We start from the raw sequence: 13,293 nt of genomic DNA, 5'->3' as shown, positions 1-13,293 counted from the left end.
TTGAGTTCAGCTCATGAAAAATGGGGGCAAAAACAAAAGTGTTGCGTTTATAATTTTGTTCAGCATAACTTTCTGCTGACATCACTTACAGGTTACTATTGGATGATGTTAAGCAATAGCTACGTAGGCATAGTTTTAGCAACTCAGTATGACTAGTAATGTTGGTCTGTAATGCCCACTTTTCCCATTCCAATCAATTCTCAGTGGATAATGGGAAAATTCATCACATTAAGAAGTAAAATCTGTTTGCAAACGGAAAATAAAAACGTTTAAACCAGTACTACTTGACAGATGAGAATGAATTCTTTCACTTTCACAGGTGTATTTGTGTTTTCGAACAAAGCTTTTGAATAAAGAGTTGCTACACGCCCTAAACATGATAAAGACGTTGGCTGACAAATAAAAAAATATCCTTCATGGTAAAGTTGATAGTGGTTGAATCTGCACATTCTTTTGTTACATTTTGCAATAAACACCAAAAGGTAGAGAACTCTAAAAGAGGTCAATCCTTTCTGTTTCACTGAAATTCACAACTGGATTCACAACTGAAACTGGATTTGTTGAGAACCAACCAAAGAGTTTTAAAGATGTGGGCACACCATTTGGCACCATTGAGCTGAAAATGGTTAGAAATTAAATTGGAACAATTATGCTTGGCTAGATACTTACCTCTCATTCTCACGCTTGGTTACTTTCCTCTGGTCCAGCTCAGTTTCCTCCTGAGCAAGTAGACCTGGATGTAATCATACCTGGTTAGAATAATATCACCCACGATGCACTCATCCTGAGCGGCTCCAGGACATATCTGTTTTCATTAAGAAAGAATAGAGTTGGATAGCGTTGACTCCAATCTCTTTATCTGTTTAGTCTCCTGTGTCTTCAGCCAGCAGAGAAAATCCTTTTGAATAGCATGCTCATCTACAGAAAAAAGGAAAGAAAAAGTTAATATAAATGTTATATGTACAAGCCTTGCGGGCAGAGGATCTCGTTCTCGTTTCTCATTTCATTGCCTTTTACCTCAACCGTTTCTAAAAGGAATAGCTAGATCATTTATTAACCCTCATAGCTTTCCACACTCATATGCTGCTATATTTTCTGTGCAACACAAAAGGACACACTTGAAAATAATGTTGCATGGGTCTTTTCAAACAACCGTTTTGGACCATTCGTAATGACCAGAGCTTTAAAGTGCTAAAAACAACATCAACATTAAAGCATCTGAGAATTTAGTGGAAATCTTCACATATGCCCCAGCTATCATGAAAGGTAGCAGTTCATAAATCAAAGTCAATCAGTTCTTAAACTGAGCTCACTTACTCAATGATCTGATCACAGCAGTTATCAGAGATAGGGGAAGATTATTAGTGAATAATGATTTAAATTTCAGTAATGATTTAAATTTTGTGTTTGGCACACAAATCTATCATATGACTTCAAAAGACATGCAATATAGTGAACACGTCATATGGACTACTTTATGATACTTTTCTGTGTTTTGGCATCCTTATTGAAGCCTGACAGACCCAGTTCTCAGTCACTTTTCATAAAATAAAAAGTGATTATTTAATGACACCTTTCATGTCACGCGGAGGAAAGAAAGTCACACAGGTTTGAAGTGACATGAAGGTGAGTAAATTATGTCAGAATTTTTATTTTTGGGCAGATTATTTATTGAAGATCCTTTTACACCAGTCTTCGTGTCAGTTTCAGTGACCTGGAACACAGTAATGAAGAAGAAAGAACAGGGTGGGCTTTCAGTCAAGAGCATTGTTATGTTTTGGTAATGTTTCACTGGCACAAGGTCAGTGGATGTGGATTTTACTTCTTTATTTACCAGTCCTTAGATGAAGCGCTTCAGGGAATGAATTTTAGCTCATCTATGTCACTAATGTCCCTACATAACAAAACCCTTTGAAAGCTGTATTGTCACTCATGGTAACTTCAGAGCCATGACAAAGTGAATATGAGCCCCTTGCATTCAACACTATTTATTCATCGTCAGCCCTTGAAACCAATGAAGCAAGCTCTTTTTTTTTTTTGTCTAGCCTTTGCTGCTTCCCATGAGCAACTGCAGTTTTGCATCATGTTGTCAACTTAGTAGCTATATTTGTGTTGATTAAAATGTAAACAACATCTTATACAAATGGACCAGACTTGTGAAAGCAATCAATCTGAATTGTTTAGGCAGAGCCATAGTGGTTTCACAACAGTCAAACATGTAGGATCTGTAGCAGAAATGTTTGCATATTTGTAATTAGAATTTCTGTCCATACAAAAGGATTACGTACAGATTATAATAAAAAGAAAAAATATTTGACCTACACTACTATTTAAAGGTTTAGGGCCAGTATAAATGTATTTTTGAAAGAAATGTATACTTATTTAGGAAGGACAACATAAATTGTTTAAAAGGCTATAGAAAGATATCCATTTCAAATAAAGACTGTTCTTTTGAACTTTTTATTCATCAAAGAATCCAGAAAAAATATATTATCGTTTCGACAAAAATATTTAGCACCAAATCAGCTTATTTGAATAATTTCTGATGGATCATGTGACACTGAAGACTGGAGTAATGATGCAGAAAATGTTCCTTTGCCATCACTGGAATAAAAAAAAACTAAATACAATACTACTGTTTTACAGTATTTTCAATGATATATTTGCAGCATTGGTAAACATAAGTAAACTTCTTTCAAAAAATCTTACCGACCCCAAACTTAACACTAGTGTAATTCAATAGTGTAATTCAATTCTAGTTTACCTTCTGCTGAGCACTTCAAACCAGTTTTTCAAAGATTGTATGCCATTTACACAGCAAACGGCCAAATTCAGTGACTAACTCTTCCTCAGAAGCACTCACTGTATCAGTCTGGTTTCTTGTAAACCAGCCAGTTATATTCAATCTGCCATTTGTGCAATATGCATCAGACTGTCAGCAAACCGTCTTGACATGTAGTCCATGAATCACCCCTTCCAGAATTTGAATCCGGCAACCTTTGGAATACAAACATAGAACTTTAACCACTACGTCACAGAGCCAAGAGCGGCCTTCATCCCACACAGGTAGAGTAACATGCCTTAGTAGTAATTCACTTTAACCACTGCCATTTCAAGACAGACACTGAAATACTCTCTTCTGACTAAAAGTTCCCATTATGCTACTATTTTACTCTGCTTGTTGAATGTCAAACACATTCCCATTCAACTCTAATGATGTGCAACAAATTTTTCAGGGTTGTTCATGAAGTGTTGCACATGGATGATTCAGGTCAACAGCAACCATAAACATAAAGACTCTGCAGTAATTTGGCCTCATTATTGATTGTCCCCTACTGTCAGCAAAGACAGAGACATTCAGAAACTCACTGTACTGTTGAGCTCTTCTTGGTGGTCTGGCAAAGTGCTTCATTCTTCTGGGCAGTAGACCTGATTGTGTGAGCTCAAACTAATGTGAAAAACCAAAGCATGGCTTTGGGCTGTGTGCATAGATGACAGTTATGAAGTCAAGATAATTTGTGCTGACTTGTTCTTTAGCATCCTAATTTGCACTGAAAGGCTAAGGAGACTTCCAGCATTTGGTGAAACACAGCCAAGTGCAGATCAGCTGTTTCTCCAGACTTGGGCTAAAGTTCCTTCACGCCTGAGAGAACACTGTTAGAGTAATCTGGGGCAATTTAAAGGAAACAGCAAAAAAAAAAAAAAACGGTCTAAAAATTTCCCACATCTTTGAAACACAGTCATAATATGGAATATGGGAAGTAAAAAATAGACTAAGGACTATAGAGAAAATAATGCACTGACAATATTTTTTGAAAAAGAAAAATCTAAAAAGAATATTAAAATTCAGTCATAGTCGATAATATCGGGGATTGACCCAAATGAGCTGCATGATATGAAGCTGAACAGTGAATGAACACCGGTACAATGAAGTGCTTTTGTAGCAGGTTAATATACTCAACCCAAACACATCCTACACCTATGAAATTAATCAATATGGCATAAGCACAACTTAATTAACAAAAAATAAGGGAAATGGACAAGTGAAGTTATGTGTTAGTCACATTGTAAATGCACTCTTTCTTAACCAAACTAATGCACTAAAAAAAGGACGATGAATAACTACAGCACTGACAGTGGCTATTTACACTAAGAAATAAGGTAAATGATATTTACACTGAATGTAAATAGTGGTAGATACTGCTTGAGTCAATAACAAATAGCAGCAAATAGCATCTTGTTTACACTAGGAATAGTGATAAATGCTATTCACACAAAGTGTAAACATGCTATTTGTACTAAAGGTAAAGCAACTGTAATGGTGGGCGGAGTTTGGGAAAATAAACTTTACTAATAATGTTGACTATTTGCACTGTAAAAAGATACTGGATAAATAGCTTGTTTCTCTCTCTCTTTCTTTTTGTTAAATGATGATACATTTAAATTAATATAGAATAATATAATATATATATAAGAAATGCTGAAAGTTTATTTAATTTCGCAGTTTCTCAGCAACAAAAACATTATTTTTATTGACCAAAATCAGATGCCATTTAAAAAGTCAAAGTCAAAGTCAAAAAAAAAGACATCAACAAACAACAACAAAAAAACTGTAAAAAGGAACAACAACTCTAGTTTTGTGCAAAAAAAAAAGTAGGTGAAATCACTGTGTAGACTAAAGGTTGGTTTACACTGCCTCAGCTATCACCAACAGGATTAAGAAACTAATCCAACAAAACCTAACAACCATTGGAATTTGTTGAAACAGTGGTAACATAAGCCTTAAGAAGCTGAGAGGCCTTCAATTAGTTAGAATGAAGAAGACCTGTGGAGAGCATTAATCATCTACCAAGATGCTTGCAGACTGGGCCTTAAACTTTACTACATGATTGTTGAAAGGAAGTACAGCCGATTGGTTTTAGAGGGGCCACAAATTTCAGACAATGCAAAGAAGAATGCAATACACTTTGTATGTGTTAGTATGTACTGAACTTCAACCTTTGTCACTTAAAATGACAAATTAAGTTATGGAGTTGTTTGAAAAGAGTAATGCCCATGGTTTAAGACAAACTTAAGACATATGAAAACCAACCAGCGACAAACATCAATGAACAGTATGAGCGATTTGGTTTTCTTCCACCGCAGATACGAGTAAAAAGGCTATTTGCTTCTAAAGGCTATTGTTACAAGCTCCAGTCTGGTGCTAAAACTCTGAGGTATTTCTTTTCATGGTGCAAATTAAAAAGTTATGGAGCCACATGCGCTTTTAACACTCTGGTGGACAGATGGGGGTAGAAGTCTCAACCCACAATGACCTCTTCAATTGAACAGGGGTCCTTAACATTTGTCAGGATTCTTTGCGTTGTTAAAACGCCAGCCCTTCCTCCTCCATATTCAGTTCACTGAAAAGCAGGTCATAACACTGAATGCTGCGCTAACACTGTCCTTTCATGAGTTCAAGTTTGCAAAGTGTGGCATCTGCACCATGTGGCTTTCTGTTATGTGTATGTGATTGCACAGCCTTTCAACTGCGAAGGCATAAAAGTGGACCATTGTCTGCCAAAGCAGGTGTGAACGATGAGCACTGAGGTGTGAATACTTAAAGCAATAACGCGCTTCCCACTATGATAGTTGCTCAGTCAGACAATATGGCTGTTTTGGACATTTTTCTGACAAGATCGGTCTCATTCAGCATTTGTAACGTTAATGAACATTAGTCTTGGTTACAGAATACACTGAAGAGAAGATAAGAGAATATCTTCTTGGGCACTGCCAAAGCAGGTGTGAACGATGAGCACTGAGGTGTGAATACTTAAAGCAAGAACGCGCTTCCCACTATGATAGTTGCTCAGTCAGACAATATGGCTGTTTTGGACATTTCTCTGACAAGATCGGTCTCATTCAGCATTTGTAACGTTAATGAACATTAGTCTTGGTTACAGAATACACTGAAGAGAAGATCAGAGAATATCTTCTTGGGCAACACAAATATCTTTTAATAATACATTTTTCTACTATTTGAATAAAAATGTCTTTGTGGAAAAAAAGAAACAAAGATAAACTTCAGGGTCTCTCGTATCCTTAAGAAAACTACTCATATCAAAAATGGTTGACATTCAATTTCAAGCAACATGACAAAACATCCCATCAACCCCAAAACACAAACCCACCCTCTCAGCACATTATGTACCAGATGGAAGTCATCAACTTTTTCATTCGTGCTTGCACAGTCACTTTCTCTGTCCAAGTATTTTTGAGATGCATCTTTTTCACCTACACTGTTGTCTTGTTGTCCATAAAATGCAACCCTTTCTCTAGAAATTCCAAATACCTTTGTAAATTGAGACTTCTGTTTTTCCTAAAACAGAGGTGCTTTGTGTCTGTGAATGTTTTCCTTAGAATGTGCTGTCTCGGGGCAGAGCTGACCTATAAACCACGGTGTAACTAAAGGCTTCTGTGAGGCCCCTTGCTGCCCACTCACTGACAGAAGCCTGAACCTGACATCATCACGCAAGCATCAGTTGGATAGTGTGGCTCTCATGATACCAAAAATCTAGTTGATGCTATTTATACTTGCCACTTTTTACATTATACACAACCCTTAAGCTGGACTCAGACTACAGGAGTTTTAAAATCCTAACCGATTATGAAATCTGGTTGCAGCACACACATAAGGAGAATCTTTACAGATTTTCTTCCCTCAAATCTTAAACATGCACACACTACAAGATTTGCAAATCGTGGTGCATCACACACTGCAAGATATTATTAAGATTATCATGGCAGAGGGAGTGCCTCACGTGATATCACGAAGCAGATCGTCATTGATGTTTCAGCCACTAATGTTTACCTATGTTAGTTAGCATGCAAGCAGCTTTCTACGCACTCACCCAGTATGTTCAAAACTGAGGCGATTTCAGCCCAGCGCTTCTCTTTGTCCTTAGGGCTGTGGTACGTTTTTGCCATATTATACAGACAGTCATGTTATTGCTTCCACATACATTATTTGTTTATTATATTATTTACAACTTCCACAAGCAATTTCTTCCATCTCCACTACCCAACAGACCCGTACAGCTGCTTGATTTGTGGTCACACATTGCTATTATGAAAGTACTGATGTAATCAAAGCCATTATCATCCCGACTTAAAATCCTAAATATCAAACATGTTTGATATGATCGGGGAGGCCCCGATTCGTGTGTGAGCAGATCGGGAGGTGCAATATTCGAACAGTTCTTTCTGGTCCTCGAATCTGATTGGCTGATAAGAGTGCGATATTAGAGCGATAACAGAACTCTTCCAACCGTTTCACCATTTGTTTGTATCACTCCGCTTCCTGTATTTCTCACAGTGTGTGTCATGGCGGACGCCCAAATCCACTATAATTTTAAAAATAATACTGTTTTTGTGTCACGGAATGTAGATTTAAGAGTTTTTTTTGGTGAGAATGTACTTGTTTAGACTTCAAATATGCGGTTTGTTAATAAAGATATATATTTATTTATCTATTTGAAAATTTGCTTCGACGTTTTTGTAGATGTGAGCTCCAGGGAGTCAGCGGCCGTTATATTTTATTTAACTTCAATGCTGCATATCAGATCACTGCTTTTGTACTTTTGACTGAATTGTCTAGCAACTTTTATGATGGCTGTTATTGTCTATTATTCAATAAAAAAATATTTTATATACATAATAGTAGTATTTAGTATTGTGAAAGTGTGTGTGTTCGTGATGGTGATTTTAGTGACATTGTTCCGCTATTAGATGGCGACAAGAGATTGTTTTACGAGTCAGTGGTAAAGAATTTTACTTTTAGTTTTTTACTTTTAATAACAGCTTGTAAGACGCAGTTAACAAATGCACTGAGCAGCTGTCATCGGAAATCACCCTAATCAGATCAAAGGACAGTACGACAAAGATATTGCTTTCCTCTGCGGACATTCAGACTAATGTTTTATTTAACCACTGCCATTTCAAGACAGACACTGAAATACTCTCTTCTGACTAAAAGTTCCCATTATGCTACTATTTTACTCTGCTTGTTGAATGTCAAACACATTCCCATTCAACTCTAATGATGTGCAACAAATTTTTCAGGGTTGTTCATGAAGTGTTGCACATGGATGATTCAGGTCAACAGCAACCATAAACATAAAGACTCTGCAGTAATTTGGCCTCATTATTGATTGTCCCCTACTGTCAGCAAAGACAGAGACATTCAGAAACTCACTGTACTGTTGAGCTCTTCTTGGTGGTCTGGCAAAGTGCTTCATTCTTCTGGGCAGTAGACCTGATTGTGTGAGCTCAAACTAATGTGAAAAACCAAAGCATGGCTTTGGGCTGTGTGCATAGATGACAGTTATGAAGTCAAGATAATTTGTGCTGACTTGTTCTTTAGCATCCTAATTTGCACTGAAAGGCTAAGGAGACTTCCAGCATTTGGTGAAACACAGCCAAGTGCAGATCAGCTGTTTCTCCAGACTTGGGCTAAAGTTCCTTCACGCCTGAGAGAACACTGTTAGAGTAATCTGGGGCAATTTAAAGGAAACAGCAAAAAAAAAAAAAAACGGTCTAAAAATTTCCCACATCTTTGAAACACAGTCATAATATGGAATATGGGAAGTAAAAAATAGACTAAGGACTATAGAGAAAATAATGCACTGACAATATTTTTTGAAAAAGAAAAATCTAAAAAGAATATTAAAATTCAGTCATAGTCGATAATATCGGGGATTGACCCAAATGAGCTGCATGATATGAAGCTGAACAGTGAATGAACACCGGTACAATGAAGTGCTTTTGTAGCAGGTTAATATACTCAACCCAAACACATCCTACACCTATGAAATTAATCAATATGGCATAAGCACAACTTAATTAACAAAAAATAAGGGAAATGGACAAGTGAAGTTATGTGTTAGTCACATTGTAAATGCACTCTTTCTTAACCAAACTAATGCACTAAAAAAAGGACGATGAATAACTACAGCACTGACAGTGGCTATTTACACTAAGAAATAAGGTAAATGATATTTACACTGAATGTAAATAGTGGTAGATACTGCTTGAGTCAATAACAAATAGCAGCAAATAGCATCTTGTTTACACTAGGAATAGTGATAAATGCTATTCACACAAAGTGTAAACATGCTATTTGTACTAAAGGTAAAGCAACTGTAATGGTGGGCGGAGTTTGGGAAAATAAACTTTACTAATAATGTTGACTATTTGCACTGTAAAAAGATACTGGATAAATAGCTTGTTTCTCTCTCTCTTTCTTTTTGTTAAATGATGATACATTTAAATTAATATAGAATAATATAATATATATATAAGAAATGCTGAAAGTTTATTTAATTTCGCAGTTTCTCAGCAACAAAAACATTATTTTTATTGACCAAAATCAGATGCCATTTAAAAAGTCAAAGTCAAAGTCAAAAAAAAAGACATCAACAAACAACAACAAAAAAACTGTAAAAAGGAACAACAACTCTAGTTTTGTGCAAAAAAAAAAGTAGGTGAAATCACTGTGTAGACTAAAGGTTGGTTTACACTGCCTCAGCTATCACCAACAGGATTAAGAAACTAATCCAACAAAACCTAACAACCATTGGAATTTGTTGAAACAGTGGTAACATAAGCCTTAAGAAGCTGAGAGGCCTTCAATTAGTTAGAATGAAGAAGACCTGTGGAGAGCATTAATCATCTACCAAGATGCTTGCAGACTGGGCCTTAAACTTTACTACATGATTGTTGAAAGGAAGTACAGCCGATTGGTTTTAGAGGGGCCACAAATTTCAGACAATGCAAAGAAGAATGCAATACACTTTGTATGTGTTAGTATGTACTGAACTTCAACCTTTGTCACTTAAAATGACAAATTAAGTTATGGAGTTGTTTGAAAAGAGTAATGCCCATGGTTTAAGACAAACTTAAGACATATGAAAACCAACCAGCGACAAACATCAATGAACAGTATGAGCGATTTGGTTTTCTTCCACCGCAGATACGAGTAAAAAGGCTATTTGCTTCTAAAGGCTATTGTTACAAGCTCCAGTCTGGTGCTAAAACTCTGAGGTATTTCTTTTCATGGTGCAAATTAAAAAGTTATGGAGCCACATGCGCTTTTAACACTCTGGTGGACAGATGGGGGTAGAAGTCTCAACCCACAATGACCTCTTCAATTGAACAGGGGTCCTTAACATTTGTCAGGATTCTTTGCGTTGTTAAAACGCCAGCCCTTCCTCCTCCATATTCAGTTCACTGAAAAGCAGGTCATAACACTGAATGCTGCGCTAACACTGTCCTTTCATGAGTTCAAGTTTGCAAAGTGTGGCATCTGCACCATGTGGCTTTCTGTTATGTGTATGTGATTGCACAGCCTTTCAACTGCGAAGGCATAAAAGTGGACCATTGTCTGCCAAAGCAGGTGTGAACGATGAGCACTGAGGTGTGAATACTTAAAGCAATAACGCGCTTCCCACTATGATAGTTGCTCAGTCAGACAATATGGCTGTTTTGGACATTTTTCTGACAAGATCGGTCTCATTCAGCATTTGTAACGTTAATGAACATTAGTCTTGGTTACAGAATACACTGAAGAGAAGATCAGAGAATATCTTCTTGGGCAACACAAATATCTTTTAATAATACATTTTTCTACTATTTGAATAAAAATGTCTTTGTGGAAAAAAAGAAACAAAGATAAACTTCAGGGTCTCTCGTATCCTTAAGAAAACTACTCATATCAAAAATGGTTGACATTCAATTTCAAGCAACATGACAAAACATCCCATCAACCCCAAAACACAAACCCACCCTCTCAGCACATTATGTACCAGATGGAAGTCATCAACTTTTTCATTCGTGCTTGCACAGTCACTTTCTCTGTCCAAGTATTTTTGAGATGCATCTTTTTCACCTACACTGTTGTCTTGTTGTCCATAAAATGCAACCCTTTCTCTAGAAATTCCAAATACCTTTGTAAATTGAGACTTCTGTTTTTCCTAAAACAGAGGTGCTTTGTGTCTGTGAATGTTTTCCTTAGAATGTGCTGTCTCGGGGCAGAGCTGACCTATAAACCACGGTGTAACTAAAGGCTTCTGTGAGGCCCCTTGCTGCCCACTCACTGACAGAAGCCTGAACCTGACATCATCACGCAAGCATCAGTTGGATAGTGTGGCTCTCATGATACCAAAAATCTAGTTGATGCTATTTATACTTGCCACTTTTTACATTATACACAACCCTTAAGCTGGACTCAGACTACAGGAGTTTTAAAATCCTAACCGATTATGAAATCTGGTTGCAGCACACACATAAGGAGAATCTTTACAGATTTTCTTCCCTCAAATCTTAAACATGCACACACTACAAGATTTGCAAATCGTGGTGCATCACACACTGCAAGATATTATTAAGATTATCATGGCAGAGGGAGTGCCTCACGTGATATCACGAAGCAGATCGTCATTGATGTTTCAGCCACTAATGTTTACCTATGTTAGTTAGCATGCAAGCAGCTTTCTACGCACTCACCCAGTATGTTCAAAACTGAGGCGATTTCAGCCCAGCGCTTCTCTTTGTCCTTAGGGCTGTGGTACGTTTTTGCCATATTATACAGACAGTCATGTTATTGCTTCCACATACATTATTTGTTTATTATATTATTTACAACTTCCACAAGCAATTTCTTCCATCTCCACTACCCAACAGACCCGTACAGCTGCTTGATTTGTGGTCACACATTGCTATTATGAAAGTACTGATGTAATCAAAGCCATTATCATCCCGACTTAAAATCCTAAATATCAAACATGTTTGATATGATCGGGGAGGCCCCGATTCGTGTGTGAGCAGATCGGGAGGTGCAATATTCGAACAGTTCTTTCTGGTCCTCGAATCTGATTGGCTGATAAGAGTGCGATATTAGAGCGATAACAGAACTCTTCCAACCGTTTCACCATTTGTTTGTATCACTCCGCTTCCTGTATTTCTCACAGTGTGTGTCATGGCGGACGCCCAAATCCACTATAATTTTACTGTTTTTGCTGTTTTTGTGTCACGGAATGTAGATTTAAGAGTTTTTTTTGGTGAGAATGTACTTGTTTATATGCGGTTTATGCGGTTTGTTAATAAAGATATATATTTATTTATCTATTTGAAAATTTGCTTCGACGTTTTTGTAGATGTGAGCTCCAGGGAGTCAGCGGCCGTTATATTTTATTTAACTTCAATGCTGCATATCAGATCACTGCTTTTGTACTTTTGACTGAATTGTCTAGCAACTTTTATGATGGCTGTTATTGTCTATTATTCAATAAAAAAATATTTTATATACATAATAGTAGTATTTAGTATTGTGAAAGTGTGTGTGTTCGTGATGGTGATTTTAGTGACATTGTTCCGCTATTAGATGGCGACAAGAGATTGTTTTACGAGTCAGTGGTAAAGAATTTTACTTTTAGTTTTTTACTTTTAATAACAGCTTGTAAGACGCAGTTAACAAATGCACTGAGCAGCTGTCATCGGAAATCACCCTAATCAGATCAAAGGACAGTACGACAAAGATATTGCTTTCCTCTGCGGACATTCAGACTAATGTTTTATTGTGAATATGAGATTGAGCTGAAGAATGAATGCTGTATCAGATACAGGTAACTCACACTCGCTCAGTCCATCTCTCTCTCTCATAATACTCTACTTAACATAATACGCTGCTTTTAAATTTCCCCGCCAAACACAGAACTTTCTGGGTTTCCGCGTTCTCGCTGTTATACGCTCAGGGGCGCTAGTCACATGTGAGGAAGACACAGAAACGAGCGATCTTGTATGTATGCATATGCATATGAAAAACAATGCGATCATCAACAATAAACAGCATATAAATGAAAACTGCCTAATGTTACCAAGTAAAATGTTGATCCTGGAAGTGGCAAAGGACTGTGCAAGCTTTGGGGGTGTTGATGGAAGCAATCTACTGCATCTTTGCTTTGATCAACCTACTGAATATGTTGCTTACCTATATTCAAGTGTTGATAAAAAAAAGAATGCTTGAAGCTAGAATAAAACAGATTTTTTTTTTTTAAGTAGAGGCTCTGTTCTTTATTTTGATGTATTGCAGATAATTATAAAACAAAACATTCCGGGGGCAAAGAAATTTTAGTGAAAATCATCAAAAATTGTTATTTTCAAAAATGCTGGCGGGGAAAGAGGTAAAGGGGTCATATGATGTTGCTAAAAAGAACATTATTTGGTGTATTTGGTGTAATGAAATGTGTTTATGTGGTT

This window comes from Sinocyclocheilus anshuiensis, unplaced genomic scaffold (assembly GCF_001515605.1).
Source record: "Sinocyclocheilus anshuiensis isolate Anshui unplaced genomic scaffold, SAMN03320099.WGS_v1.1 scaffold777, whole genome shotgun sequence".
Classification (NCBI taxonomy): domain Eukaryota; kingdom Metazoa; phylum Chordata; class Actinopteri; order Cypriniformes; family Cyprinidae; genus Sinocyclocheilus; species Sinocyclocheilus anshuiensis.
This window is presented reverse-complemented; position numbering follows the sequence as displayed.